The sequence below is a fragment of the Acinonyx jubatus genome, chromosome A1, assembly GCF_027475565.1.
Source record: "Acinonyx jubatus isolate Ajub_Pintada_27869175 chromosome A1, VMU_Ajub_asm_v1.0, whole genome shotgun sequence".
Classification (NCBI taxonomy): domain Eukaryota; kingdom Metazoa; phylum Chordata; class Mammalia; order Carnivora; family Felidae; genus Acinonyx; species Acinonyx jubatus.
In genome coordinates this window covers 235,072,955-235,086,368 of record NC_069380.1, presented here as the reverse complement: position 1 = coordinate 235,086,368, position 13,414 = coordinate 235,072,955, and the positions used below count along the sequence as shown (strand labels likewise).

The window sequence follows — 13,414 nt, the reverse complement described above, 5'->3', positions numbered from 1 at the left end:
AAATAACACGGGCCTGCGCAGGGAACGGTGTTTCCTCTGACAGAAGTTAATTCTAAACTAAGTATTCCCTGAAAGAAAAGCGGGGGAAACATTTTTACATGTCTATCATTTGTCCTCGGAGGACACAAAGCAAATATGTTTTTTAACGCGTGACACCTGCATTATTCCGGTGGCCTCGGGCTATGTGCTGTTTCCAGTTTGCAGAATTGGAGAAGCAAACAGCCCTGCATTAAGAGGAACACACGGTACAGGCTAATCATAACCGCGCAGGAATCAGAGGCCGCCCGTGGAGGAAAGGGGCCGGGAGCCGGTGGGGGGTGGGGTGGGGGCTGTAGGGGGGTCGGGGGGCGGGGCTGGGGGGCTGGGAGCCAGGGGTGCTGGGAGCCAGGGGGCAGAGGAGCTGGGGGACTGGGACTTGGGGGGCCGGGCCGGAGGACTGGGAGCCAGGGGGCCAGGAGCTGGGGGACTGGGAGTTTGGGGGCCGGGCCGGGGGACTGGGAGCTGGGAGCTGGGGGACTGGGAGTTGGGGGGCCGGCCTGGGGGACTGGGAGCCGGGGGCCGGGAGCTGGGGGACTGGGACTTACGGGGCTGGGCGGGGGGACTGGGAGCCCCGGGGGGGTGCTGGGAGTTGGGGGGCCAGGCCGGGGGACTGGGAGCCGGGGGCTGGGAGCTGGGGGACTGGGACGTAGGGGGCTGGGCGGGGGGACTGGGAGCCCGGGGGGGTGCTGGGAGTTGGGGGGCCAGGCCGGGGGACTGGGAGCCGGGGGCTGGGAGCTGGGGGACTGGGACGTAGGGGGCTGGGCGGGGGGACTGGGAGCCCGGGGGGGTGCTGGGAGTTGGGGGGCCAGGCCGGGGGACTGGGAGCCGGGGGCCGGGAGCTGGGGGACTGGGACGTAGGGGGCTGGGTGGGGGGACTGGGAGCCCCGGGGGGGTGCTGGGAGTTGGGGGGCCAGGCCGGGGACTGGGAGCCGGGGGCCGGGAGCTGGGGGACTGGGACGTAGGGAGCTGGGCGGGGGGACTGGGAGCCCCGGGGGGGTGCTGGGAGTTGGGGGGCCAGGCCGGGGGACTGGGAGCCGGGGGCCGGGAGCTGGGGGACTGGGACGTAGGGGGCTGGGTGGGGGGACTGGGAGCCCCGGGGGGGTGCTGGGAGTTGGGGGGCCAGGCCGGGGACTGGGAGCCGGGGGCCGGGAGCTGGGGGACTGGGACGTAGGGAGCTGGGCGGGGGGACTGGGAGCCCCGGGGGGGTGCTGGGAGTTGGGGGGCCAGGCCGGGGGACTGGGAGCCGGGGGCCGGGAGCTGGGGGACTGGGACTTGGGGGGCCGGCCCGGGGGACTGGGAGCTGGGGGACTGGGAGCCGGGGGCCGGGAGCTGGGGGTGGTCGGGAGCCAGGGAGGGAGAAGCCAGAAGCAGCAAACAGTGGGCACCCACAACAGCACACGTGAGCAAATACTCCACTGGCCGGAAGCTCATTTCAGAACTTCTCAGGATTTCCCAGAGACGTTGGGTTTAAATTTTGAAGGGCGGCCCTGGGAAGGCACAAGGCATTTAGTCAGTAGCCCGTTTCCCGGAAAGAATGGATTCAGGCTGGGGGCCCAGAAACCACTCCGGGGCTGATCTGGGGACCGCCATCAGGCCTCCCCCTGAGCACAGACGGCACGCGCTGCACAGATCTTCAGGGTGACAGGACCCGGCCCTGGAGGGCAGTGTTCAGAACATGGTGTTGATACTCCCCTGGCCTCGCCCCTCCTCACCCCTGCTGGCCCCGCTGCTGCCCAGGACCTTCCTGCTGTGTGCCTGGCAGAAATCCCTCGGGCTGGTCCTCGCTGGCTTCCAGAATGCCCCCCAACCCGGCCCACTCCGGGGCGGGCGACTGGCTCACCGTGCACAGACAGGAACCCCGGGCCCATAGGGGGAGCCCCCAGCTGTGCACTAGGCCCACGGGGGCGCTGGAGCCCCAGGCTGGGGCTCCCCCCTCCATCCCACCCTCTCCGGGACCCGGCAGCCTCCCTAAATTCTCAGCGGCCGCCCCTGGACCACTGGGGTTTACGGCGGCTGTGAGCGTCAGCCCGGACCTTGATCCTAACCTGTGCTCACCGCTCAGGCGGAGGGAACTCCCCATGGAGGATTCCAGACCTCTGCTCCCCTCCCGTCTTCTTTCCCAGGACTTTTAAGCAGCCCTCACCCACCCCCAGCAAGTAACCGTGGGCGTTACCGGCCCCCACGAGCTCCCACGGTCCACACCGCTTCCCGCAGGGATGGCGTCCCCGGCTTTCTCCCTGTCTTTCCAGTGCACATACACGCAGCACAACAAAGGACCCCTCCAGGCCGTGGCCGGCCACTGCTTCCCCCTCCAGGCGTGCCTGGCCACCACTCAGCTATCCGTCCTCAGTCCTAGGACAATCACTCTCAACTCCTTCCAAATGGGGCATCTGATCCCAGTTTGGGACATGCCCACGGGGGACACTGCAGTCATCCCAGTGAGGGCCTGGGGCTGGGCAGTAGACCTGGGCGAGCCCGTGGGGGCCCCGGGAGCCGGCTTCCCGCGCACCCCGCGGGGTACTGGGAAACCAGTTGGCAGGTTCCCTCCGTTTCACAATTCAGATGGGCGCCTGCAAATGCCCCAGGTGTGCAACCCACACGTGTGCACCACGCCACACGTGTGTGCACGCTGCACCACAATGCGTGTGCACATACACATCATGCCACACGTGTGTGCACACATGCACACCGCACCACAACGCGTGTGTGCACACGTGTGCACGCACACGTGCTCTGTCCTAAAGGAGACCCAGCAGGTCCCTGCAAGCCCAGTCCCTGCCCCTGGGGGTGACCGTGTCCCCCAAGTCCCTGCGGACGATTGTGAGGTCTGTGCCCGGCGCCCCCAGTGCTCCCTGGAAAGGCCATGGCTCTGGCCAGCTCTGCTGGTACGAACACGTGTTCTAGAACGAGGCCTCTAAAGCAGTCGCCCCCCTGCTGTAGTTGGTAGTGACCAGAGTCCCTGGTGCCTCCCCTTGTCCCGTGTGGACAGGCGCACGAGGGAGGCCGGGGGACTTGTTCATATGGGGAATTTGGGCCCGTGAAGCAGCCTTTTATGAGTCTGCTCCAAGTTTGGCCCCGTGCACCTGCTCCGCGGGTTAACGCACTCACCTATAAATAACGGTGCTGACAGGTCCCCTGTCAGCACCACTGATGGACGGTCCCTTCTCCCGCCATTACAGCCTTGTGACTGTGGGAAAATTAATTTAAGTGGTAGTTAATTTCTAATGAATTCCACTCAAGCGGTTAATGTGGTCCTCGGTGTTATGGTAACCTTCATGGATCATTGCATTATGTAAATAAATTCTACTTTACGCTGGTTTATTAAAAAAGAGAGTGAGATTGGGGAGTCTGGCTAAATCCCGTCTGCACACGCGCACAGCGGACTCGCGGCAGGGACGCCCTTAAATGGGGAAGAAATGGAACATCCATCAGTCTCCGGGAGTGCAGAGTCACTCCCTTTCACCTGCCCCGCCGACCACACTGCCTGCTTCCACGGCTCCAGATAAGCATCTCCAAATTCACTCTGTTGTTGCATTAGAAGGAAAAGGAGGAGAAGTTTTGCCTCAAAATCCGTGTGAATTTGGTAACAAACCTTAAAGCGCGTCTTTCCTGAAACCCCGTGTGAGGACAAGGCCAGGGCGGGTTCGCTCGGGGGCCGGTGGGGGGAGAGTCGGCAGGCTCGGCCCGGTAGGGCTGGCCTGGACGCACTCGCTCGCTGAGCCCCAGGGGCTGGCCAGTGCGCAGGGGTGGTGGCCCCCACGGCCAGCACCCCAGGGACGCTCTGTGTTCACTCCCACGGCCCCGGGTAACCCGTCTCTGCTTCTTAGCTCGGCCGCCGTGACCGCACCACACGTCTTTCTCTGAGGTCCGGAGGCTGGACGTCCCTGGGTCCCCTCTGGGTCCCCTTCTGGGCTTGCAGACGCACCTGCTCCTGTCCTCACCCCGGGGGGTGGGCGGGTTCGTGGGGGTCTCTCCAGGCGAGGGCACTGATCACATCTGGCCACGGCCCCGCCCTTGCCACCTCCCGATGCGTCACCCTGGGCTCTCTCTGTGGGCACTGGGCATTGGCTGCGTCCTGCTGTCCGTACCTTCCCCTGCGCGCCTGCCCCCGTGGGGGGCCACGTCAGGAATGGGCAGGACAGACGTCCCTGAGCCGCACCACTAGGCCGCCCCACCGCTCTGAGGGCCTGATGCTTTCTTCTCCGGAATCTCTCTGGCGCCTGGGCTGAGACGCTGGGCTTCGTCTCGCGCTGCCGTCTGGAGCCTGGTGAAGTTGTGGACCAGGAGTGGCCGCCGTGGCCTGCCCCGCTGCGGCCTTGACAACGACCGGCACCTGGGGGTGATCCAGCAGCGCAGAAGGGAGCTCGGCACGCCCACAGCCACAGCTTACAGACACGCATGAGCGTGCGTGCTGAGGGCAGCCCCGCTGGCCCACACCCCCACGTGGGCGCCTCACGGAGGCCCCTCTCCCCCCACCGAGGCCGTCATGTCTCCGCTGGCCTCGGGTTTGACTCCCAGGCAACGGGCAGACTGGAGGTGTGTGCTCAGTGTCCGGATCACGGTTGGGTCAGCATCCACGATGGCCCGGTGGCCAGAAGCTGGAGCCCACTGAGCGCCGCCCCCCACAACGACCTCGAGAGCCAGCAGCTCACCCGACACCCCCGAGAGCCCCCTGCCCCGTTTGCAGCCCGTAGCCCAGCAGGACACGGTGGGCAAGAGGGCCCTCCTGCTCCCTCCACCGTGGCCACTCCTGAGTCCCACGTTATCCCAGCAAGAAGGTCAAGAAGGTCTGCAGGGGTGCCTGGCTGGCTTGGTCGGTGGAGTGAGTGACTCTGGACCTGCAGGGCGTGGGTTCAAGCCCCACGCCGGGCGCGGAGCCCGCGGATACGATACGAATGTGAGCGGGTGTGGCATGGAGTGTGTGCCCCACCAGCCTCGCCCGCGCCTCTCTGCGCCTGCCCTGCTCCCCGCTCTCCACAGACCGTGCTTCCCGTCCTCGCACCTGGGCTGGTCACCTGGCTGGACATGTGAACCGTGGCTCCTACGTTTGCCTCTTCCAGACCCTGCTGTCAGGAGCCCAGTTCCCAGGAAATGCGGTAAAGGTGTTGGTCCTGCTGGTGGAGGAGCCACTCAGTGCGGAGGGGACGGAGGGGGCAAGGGGGAGGGGTGGCAGATGGCTGGGACTCACACGCGGGTGCACGACCGCTCCCTGGGGTGGCCGGTGCTGTCCCGGCTTACAGGTGAACTCGCCAGGGTGTCGTCTGAGCAAATGGCCATTCAGAGGGTGGAGGAGGCCGGGGAAGGTATGGAGGAGAGCCCAGAAGCCAAGTTTAGGCTTTGGGGGGGGTGGGGAGGGAGGCAGGGACAGGGGAGAACAGATCGGCCTCCCGGAACCCTGAGCCCCGGCCCGGTATCTCCTGCAGCCGAGACAGGGCAGAAGCCGGCTGTGTGCGGTCTCCCCGTCTTTCCTCACTTGTGAGACGCCTCCAGGCTGACCCGCCACCGGCTTCTGGCAGTGACAGCGAGGCTGATTTGGTTTCTCAGCAGAGTCGAACTGGAGCTCAAATGTGGAAAGAGAAAAAGAGAAAAAGGAAAAACCTGCTTTGGAGGATCCAAAATAATATCCCCGAACTCCATCAGTAACGGCACTAAATCCTGAACCAAGCTAGCAGCAAAACCCGCAATGCGGAACGCTGGCAGTCCGGGGTCAGACCAGACTGAGATGCCGCGAACTGAGAAGCTGTACGAGGCCCTTCCAATAAAAACGTCGAGGACGTCAAACCCACCCGACTGCTGGAATCCTAGCGTGTGCGGTCGTAATAAGCGGGTTTACTGAGAGTTCTGGATGTGAAACCCTTCGTTCCCTCGCACAGAGGGGGCCACGGCCCATGGTCCTGGACACAGACGCGAGCACCGTGAGCCACTACGGGCTGGTCACCAATTCCCTCCCCCGCCTCCCCCCCCCCCCCCCCAGCAGCAGACCCTCCCCAGCCTCACCCACCTTGAAAGATGGTGCTTTTCCTCCTCTGAAGCCCGGGGTAGCTTCTGGCAAGTTAGCCAATTGTTGGATGAGTCAGAGAGAGCTGCTTATTAAAAGGATGGGAGGGATGTGACCAGGGCCGAGTGTCTGGTTCGTCCCCCAGCCCCTCCCTGCCCGTCTGCTTGCTACGTGGGATGTAATAGCGGGGGCCCCAGCCACCATATTGTGCCCTGAGGTTACTGTGGGCATGGCAGCCGAGCCCGGAGGGTTGTCGGTGAGGGAGAGGATGGAAAGAGACCGGACACGGACAGCAGCTCAGAGATACCTTCGCCTGCCTTCCTCCAGCACGAGGCAGTACGTTGCATATTTTGTTTAAGCCGCTGCCATTTCCAGCCTCGTCTCCTGCGGTGGACAGAACGTATAGCTGACTGCACATCTTTGGGTGGTCAGGCAGGACTGTCTTGGGCACGAATCCACATACACACCATGTGTTTAGCCCCGTACGTGAGGCAAAATAAAAGCTTAGCAAGTATTTGGGTGAGCGGATAAATACACGAAGAATCGCATTTGATTCACCAACCAGAAAAGTCTCCACCCGTTATTCTACCTCAAACAACACATTAGGTAATTAAACTGATAAAAGTGGTAAGTAAAAAAAAAACAAAAACCCCAAACCTACGGCTTCGTGCTCCAGTAGGTGAGTCCCTGCTGTCGATCACCGAGGGAGCAATTGTACCGTCAGACGGAAATCTCAGGACAGAGCCACAGCCTGGACGTCCCGGGGCAGCCGACAAACCGCCGGGGTTTCTGCAGTGACTCATGTTGTGTTTAGTATAACGGCCTCACTGGGTAAGAAGAAACACGCATCCCTTTCTGAGGAAACGACGACGAATCCTTCATGGTGCGGCCAGAGGCGGAAATCTGTCCGAAGCCCGCACGTGGGGGCGGCTTGGCTGGACCCCTGGGCCACCAGGGACGCTTCCTGACAGCTCTGTTTCTGAGTGTTGACACAGCCAAAGTCAATTTCTCACGCAACGCACAGCAGCCCTCTTTGTTCTGTACGTTTCTCCCTTCCCCCACGCTTTTAGGAAAGAAAAATGGTAAGTTCGGAGGGAGGAAACTGACTGCCCTCTACTTGGGAATCACAGGCCTCATTACAAATGCTCAAATGGCCAAAATGCTTAACTCGTTAAAGAAGGAAAGGGGAGGTAAAAACTGCTATAGGTGCAGGACAAGGCCCCGCATCAGAAACGAGGCTTCCGTGATCCCATCCCATGTTGTTGAGGAAGCCAAGGGCACAGGCGCCAGGGGGAGGGGGCTGGCCCTGGGGGCCCGCGGGCACCCCGTACGGACGCGTCCCCAGGTCTGGGATGGGCGTGCGAAGCGGGCAGGGGGCAGGAATCCCAGGGATCTGCTTGGGCGTTCCCAGGACCTAACTGATGATCCCGCTGCCTTCTGGGGACAGGCCTGGGGCTGGAGTTCAAGACAAGCACTGGCCACCACATCTCCAGGAGTCTTTTGCATTTTGAACAGTGCAGATACATTATCTATTGGCAACAAATTAAAATTATTTTCAAAAATATTCTGTGTCGCTCGTAGTGGATGAAATTAGTGTCCTTGCTACCCGAAAGCTCAGGGTGTGACCTTATTTGAAATAGGGTCCCTGCAGATGTAATTAAGCTAAGGATCTTGAGGTGAAATCACCCCGATTAAGGTGGGAGAATAAATTTTTGTTGCCTTGAGCCACCGAGTTGGTAACTTGTCACGGCGGCCACAGGCATCAGCCCACCACCGCCTTCCCCGGGCCCCCTTGACGTCCAGTAGAGAGCACTGGAGGTACAATCAAGGGGACACGTCAACTCACGTCCCTCTTACACCTGCATCGTTTGTAGCCCTTCCCCAACCTGACTGGCGCGTAACACGCGGTAAAAAAACGCTACTAGCCTGCAGCCCACCTGGCCACTCAGATGGACAGCAAGACCGCGGGCAGGCTCTCTGTGCGACAAGGGACGTTTTTGTAAACACAAGACCGCTGTGTCCTTCACGCGCTTCCCAAAGAATAGTCTTTTACCGCCATGAGAAAACTGGGTCTGTGAGCTCTTAAAGGCTTTAAATTTTAAGTTTAGGGAAAGCACGTCATTTCAAGATCTAAACTCTGCAACAGCAACAGAAACCCACACCAGTGTGCGTACAGGAAGGGAGGGTCGGGTGAGATCGGGGGACGTGTGCAGACGGTCCGCGGGGTGTCCCCGAACAGCACGCCTGGGGTGATATGAATGAAAAGTACATGCGTTCAGTTGGGTTTAGAACAGCAAGCGCTACAGGGAAGGTGGGAAGGTCATGACGGTTTCTTTAAATCTTTTTATTTATTTACACCGGGTGACTTTTTAAAATGACCAAGTTTTGGGGCCCCTGGGTGGCTCAGTTGGTTAAGCATCGACTTGATGTCAGCTCAGGTCATGATTTCATGGTTTGTGAGTTCCAGCCCCGCGTTGGGCTCTGTGCTGACGGTTCGGCCCTGCTTGGGATTCTCTCTCTCTCTCTCTCTCTCTCTCTCTCCCTCTGCCCCTCCTCTACTAGCTCTCTCTCCCGCTAAAAATAAATAAATAAAGTGAAGAAAATGAGTAAATGTCATTTAGGGTCTTTAGAGCTGAAATGAAACCCCCAGGCCCCTGAGATCCTCTCTGCACCGCTTACTGAACTGACCGTCACATACACTCACATACAACGTGGGATCCTGGGGCCAGAGGCTGTGCTTGCTGCAGTGTTCTAGAACAGGGTTGGCAGATGTTTTCTGTAAAGGGTCAGAGAGCAAACGTTTCAGGTCCTCTGACACAATTGCTCAGGTCTGCCCATGCAGCATGAGAGTATCCCCAGACGCATGAATGAAGGAACATGGGTGTGTTCCAATAAAACTTTATTGACAGGAGCAGGGAGTGGCAGGGCCTGCCCACATCTGGCTAAGACGAGCAAGAGATCCTCCTTTGGGGAAACCGATGACCTGAAGCTCACACGCCCCAAAGGGATAAAGAAACGGAAGGAGAACGCGCCCGTCGTCTCCGCTCACGCCGTAAGATGAAAGGAACGTGCTGTAGGAAAACATACAGGGCTACTCAAAAAATTATACAGGGCGACCCTATGATGCCTCAATCCCACTGCTGGGTGTTTACCCAAAGAAAATGAGAACACTCGTTCGGAAAGGTCTCTGCACCCCACGCTCACATAGCCAGGGCACGGAGGCGGCCCAAGGGAAGGAGCCACAAATGCGCAAAGATGGGGTGTCTACCCCGGGGAAGACTACTCAGCCACGAAAGAGAATGACATCTTGTCACTTGCCACCACGTGGATGGAGCCAGAGGGCAGGCAGTGTGCTCTGTGAGATCCGTGAGTCGGGGAGAGACAAATACCGATTCCCTCTTACGCGTGGAGTGTAGAGAACAAAACCTGGAGCAGGACTGGGGGGCCCAAGGTGGGGGCGGGGGCGGTGAAGAGGGCGAGGGGGCGTCTAGCACAGCCAACTTCCGGTTTTCAGGAGGCGGGTCCTGGGCATTAACGTATGCACGGCGACCACAGTTAACGACACCGTATTTCACCTTTGAAAGTTGCTGAGAAGTAGGTCGTACGAGTTCTCACCACACACACACCAGGTCTCCGGGTACGTGTGGTGCCCGACGCCGATCGCGAACACTTCCAAAATGTACAAACGAGCCATCACGTTGTGCACGTAACACTAAGCCACTGTACGTCATTCAGAACTCAGTACTAAAGCAGCAGTGCCTGCACGTGGGTGACAGTATTTCGTGGGCCCTGCGGCCCCCCCGGGAGAGCGGCAGTGAGAACGGTGGGGAGCGGCCTGGCACAGTGATCACAAACAGGAGGCTGTCCTGCAGGGCGGGAGCAGAGGGCGCATGCAGGCTCAGGCAGGGTGGAAGGCCTGGAAGCCTGGAAACCAGCTCAGACTGGGGGTCCCCCCTCCACCCACGGAGCCCCCCTGGGAAGCAGCGGCATCCACAGGCTGGAGAGGAGGTGCGGGCTGGCAGGTGCTCGGGGTGATTCCCTGTCACGGTCTCCGTGCGGCTCAAACTCTCTTCTGGGAGCAGTTTTAGATTCTCGTAGGGATCGGTTATAAAAGCAAGACATGATCCTGACTCCTCAAAACGCAAAACCTACACCAAAACAGTGGGCCACCCGTCCCCTCCCCACCCCGTCCCATTCTCCCATAATTTCTGCTTTGGTGTGTGTTTCTCCAGAATTTTTCTTACATGGTTACTAAGTACGTTTACTTGGGAAAACATATGGCCAGGTTTGCAGGAGTTTAACGTTCATGTAAACGAAAACATGCTTTACGCACTGTCTTAGAGCTTTCTTCCAGATTTAATATTCAGAGATAACGCCTCAGCTTGTGTCCGTGGCTCACGGCCCAGTCGTTTGTCTTCCCGTGGCCTCGTGGCTGCCTGTACCTGACCACGTATCCCGCAGGATGCCAAACTTGTTCCGGCTCTTCGCTGTGTCAGACGCTGCTCTGGGAACAGCCCTATGGATTCCTCTTTCTGTGCAAACATCTCACTAAGGATGCCGTAACACGGGGTCAGGGAGGATATGTGTCTTCTGCGTAAAAGTGGCTCGCTTGGTCTCTGCACACGTGCCACCGCCCACGGCCTCCGGAATCCGTGCTCCCCACGGGAGAGCGTTCTCTTCCTAAGGTCTGCAGCTCTGATGGGCAGACGCGTGCTTCATCTTTTCGTCATTCTCACTTCCTTGACCAGGAGTGACTTCAGTCATGCTTCAGTGCCGATTCTCGGACACTCCCCATCCGTGCCTTCTGCCCGTTTTTCTTGGACCTTGTTTTCTCTTAAGGGTGTGCGATGCCTTTTGCGTGCTTGTGACCTTCACTGTTGTGTCATGGTGGGTCCGTGCCCTGTTTCGTGGAATGTGCTGAATGGCAACATCTCCCTTTGGTTCTGGAGTCTGTTGAGGTCCGAGCAGAGGGCAGCGGGAGGACTGCCCACCCCTTGTAAGGAGAGCTCATGGACCGACCTTCGGGCCCAGGCCCCCAGGGTGGTGCTCCTCAGAGGCGATAGCAAGGAGGGTAGGACCTGGGGCCCGGCACAGAGGGAGCCACCCCAGCGGTGTGTGACCATGTCCCTGGACTTGGGAAGCTCAGGCCACTGCTGGGGCCCTCCTGGGGGGGGCCCTCAGGGGACAGAGAGCCAAGGCGATGGGGTGTCCTCTCCGTGGCAGGAGGGAGGGGATCTGATTTTCCTTCCATCCTGACCAGGAGCCAGGGGCCACGTGGGAAGCCGTGTTTGGAGATCTGGTTCCTGGAGCAGACCGGGCCTGCCCTGGTGTTGGGAAGCAGCGTAAGGAAAATGGGTTTGTTCTCTGACATCCAGCACCTGGGGCCAAGTGGCTGCTTTCGTGGCCCGCTCCTCATGGCCCAGGGCTGCGGGCTTTCACCTGCGAAAGCGAGCCCGTGGTGTTTCTCGTCTTTTGACTTCTGGAGTCTGGATCTTGGGATGAGGTCTTCCCACCACAAACTGATGCAAATACTTTCCCGCACATCTCTGTAGCTTCTGTCCTCACCTTGCTTATTTGCGGCAGGTAGAAACCGTGCCTCAGCACGCGGAGTGTGGCCGTAACCCGACCCTTTCCCAGGCGGGACGCGGTGGTCCCCAGGCCGCCCACTGAAGCCTTCATGCTTTCCTTCTCCTGAGGAGCCACACCGATCCCGTTCCTGCTGAAGTTTCTCCCCGAATCTATTCAGTCCCCCGGTCCCTTTGTCCCTTTCTACGCACGCACGACTGTTGCACCCCGTCAGTGTGTTTTCACCTCTGCGGGTGAACCTCTGTGCACTTCTCAGGATGAAAGAACATCCTGGCTTCTGTTTACTTTTCTTCTTCCAAGCAAAGGTGGAAGCAGCCTGCAGACTGTGGCCTCCGTCAGCCTTCCTGCTGGCACTTTGGTGGCTTTGAGACATCAGCGGGCCGTCTAGACGGTACCTCCCCTCTGCCGCGCCCACAGAGCCAGTGCACCGTGCTTTAGAACGATCAACCTCTAGGAGCACCAGCTGAGGCCAGGCCACGGTTCTCACCCTGGGAGGAACCCCAGACACTTCCTTTCTGGCAGAACTTGCAAATCGTGGACACCCGCCACCAACACGTAGCCTTGGATTTGAGACTTTGGGCTTAGGCTCGAGAGGGGCAGGCGGTGTATTTTTTTCATTGGGTTTTATTGAGACACAATTCACATAAAATAAAATTTACTGGTTTGATGCGTTTCAACAAACGTGTACGGTTGTGAACTGGCATCACAATTAAGATTTCTGGTGTTGGTATTTGCATCTTTTTGCTTTCTTCTGGACCAGACCAGCCAGACATTTATGTGTCTTGTCCCTGTCGAAGATGGAGACTTTGTGTTCTTCCCTTCTTCCTGCTGTCCCTCGGTTTTATAGTTTCGATTTCGCTCTCCTTTTTCGAGTCTCCTCAGGTGGAAGGTGAGACCATTGTTTGCAGTCTTTGCCTTTTCTCATGTAAGCGCTCAGTGCTATAAATGTCCCTGTAAGTGTGGCTTTACCCTTTCCACGTGTTGATGGGTTAGTCAGTCCCCGTCTGGTTCCAGTATTTTGTACTTACTCTTTCGAGTTCTTTGATCCCTGGTTTATTTAGAACCGGATGGTTTAATTTCCAATTATTTGTGTGATTTCCCAGATAGCTTCCTGTTGCTGAATCTTAGATTAATACCACTGTGGTCAGAACATATATTTTTTTAATGACTTCAATCCTTTGAAACTCATCTCTTGGCCCAAAATACGGTCATTTTGGGTGCACCTCCCATGTGAACCTAGAAAAGATGCGTATTCTGATGTGAGGGGGGATGTTTTAGAAATATCAGTTTGATTAAATTGGCTGATAGGGTTGTGCAAATCTTCTGCATCCTTAATATTTTCTGTCTACTTTTCTGAGCAATTATCGAAAGAAAAGTACTGATGTGTACCGTCCTGATTTTTGTCTGTTTCTCCTTGTAGTTGCATACATTTTCGCTTTGTGTATTTTGCAGCTCTGTTATGAAATGCGTAGACATTTAACACTGTTATCTGTCCTTGGTTAATTAGCCCATCTACCGTCATACCTGGTAATATTTGGTGATCAAGTCCACTTTGACCATCATTAGTGTATCCCTCCAGGTTTCCTTTGATTATTGTTTGGAGGCTGTTATCTTCTACCGTTTACCCTCTCAGTCACTTGTGTTTTAAATGAGTTTCTTACAGACTGCATACATGTGAGTCTTCGTTTTTTATACAGTCTGATGTTCTCTGCTGCCTGACTGGATGCTTACATAGGTACACGTGCTGGGATTATTGCTAAGGTTGAATTTACATCTGTGGTCATTTATTTT

General features: G+C 58.1%; 1 long non-coding RNA gene across 1 annotated transcript; it reads right to left on the bottom strand.

The window, feature by feature from the left end:
* Positions 1-8,919: 8,919 nt before the first annotated feature.
* LOC128311763 (uncharacterized) lies at positions 8,920-9,768 on the bottom strand. The gene is made up of 2 exons (XR_008290335.1): positions 9,539-9,768; positions 8,920-9,108 (listed from the first exon to the last, which is right to left on the bottom strand). It is a non-coding gene; the product is annotated as an uncharacterized LOC128311763 (long non-coding RNA).
* Between the last annotated feature and the right edge of the window lie 3,646 nt (positions 9,769-13,414).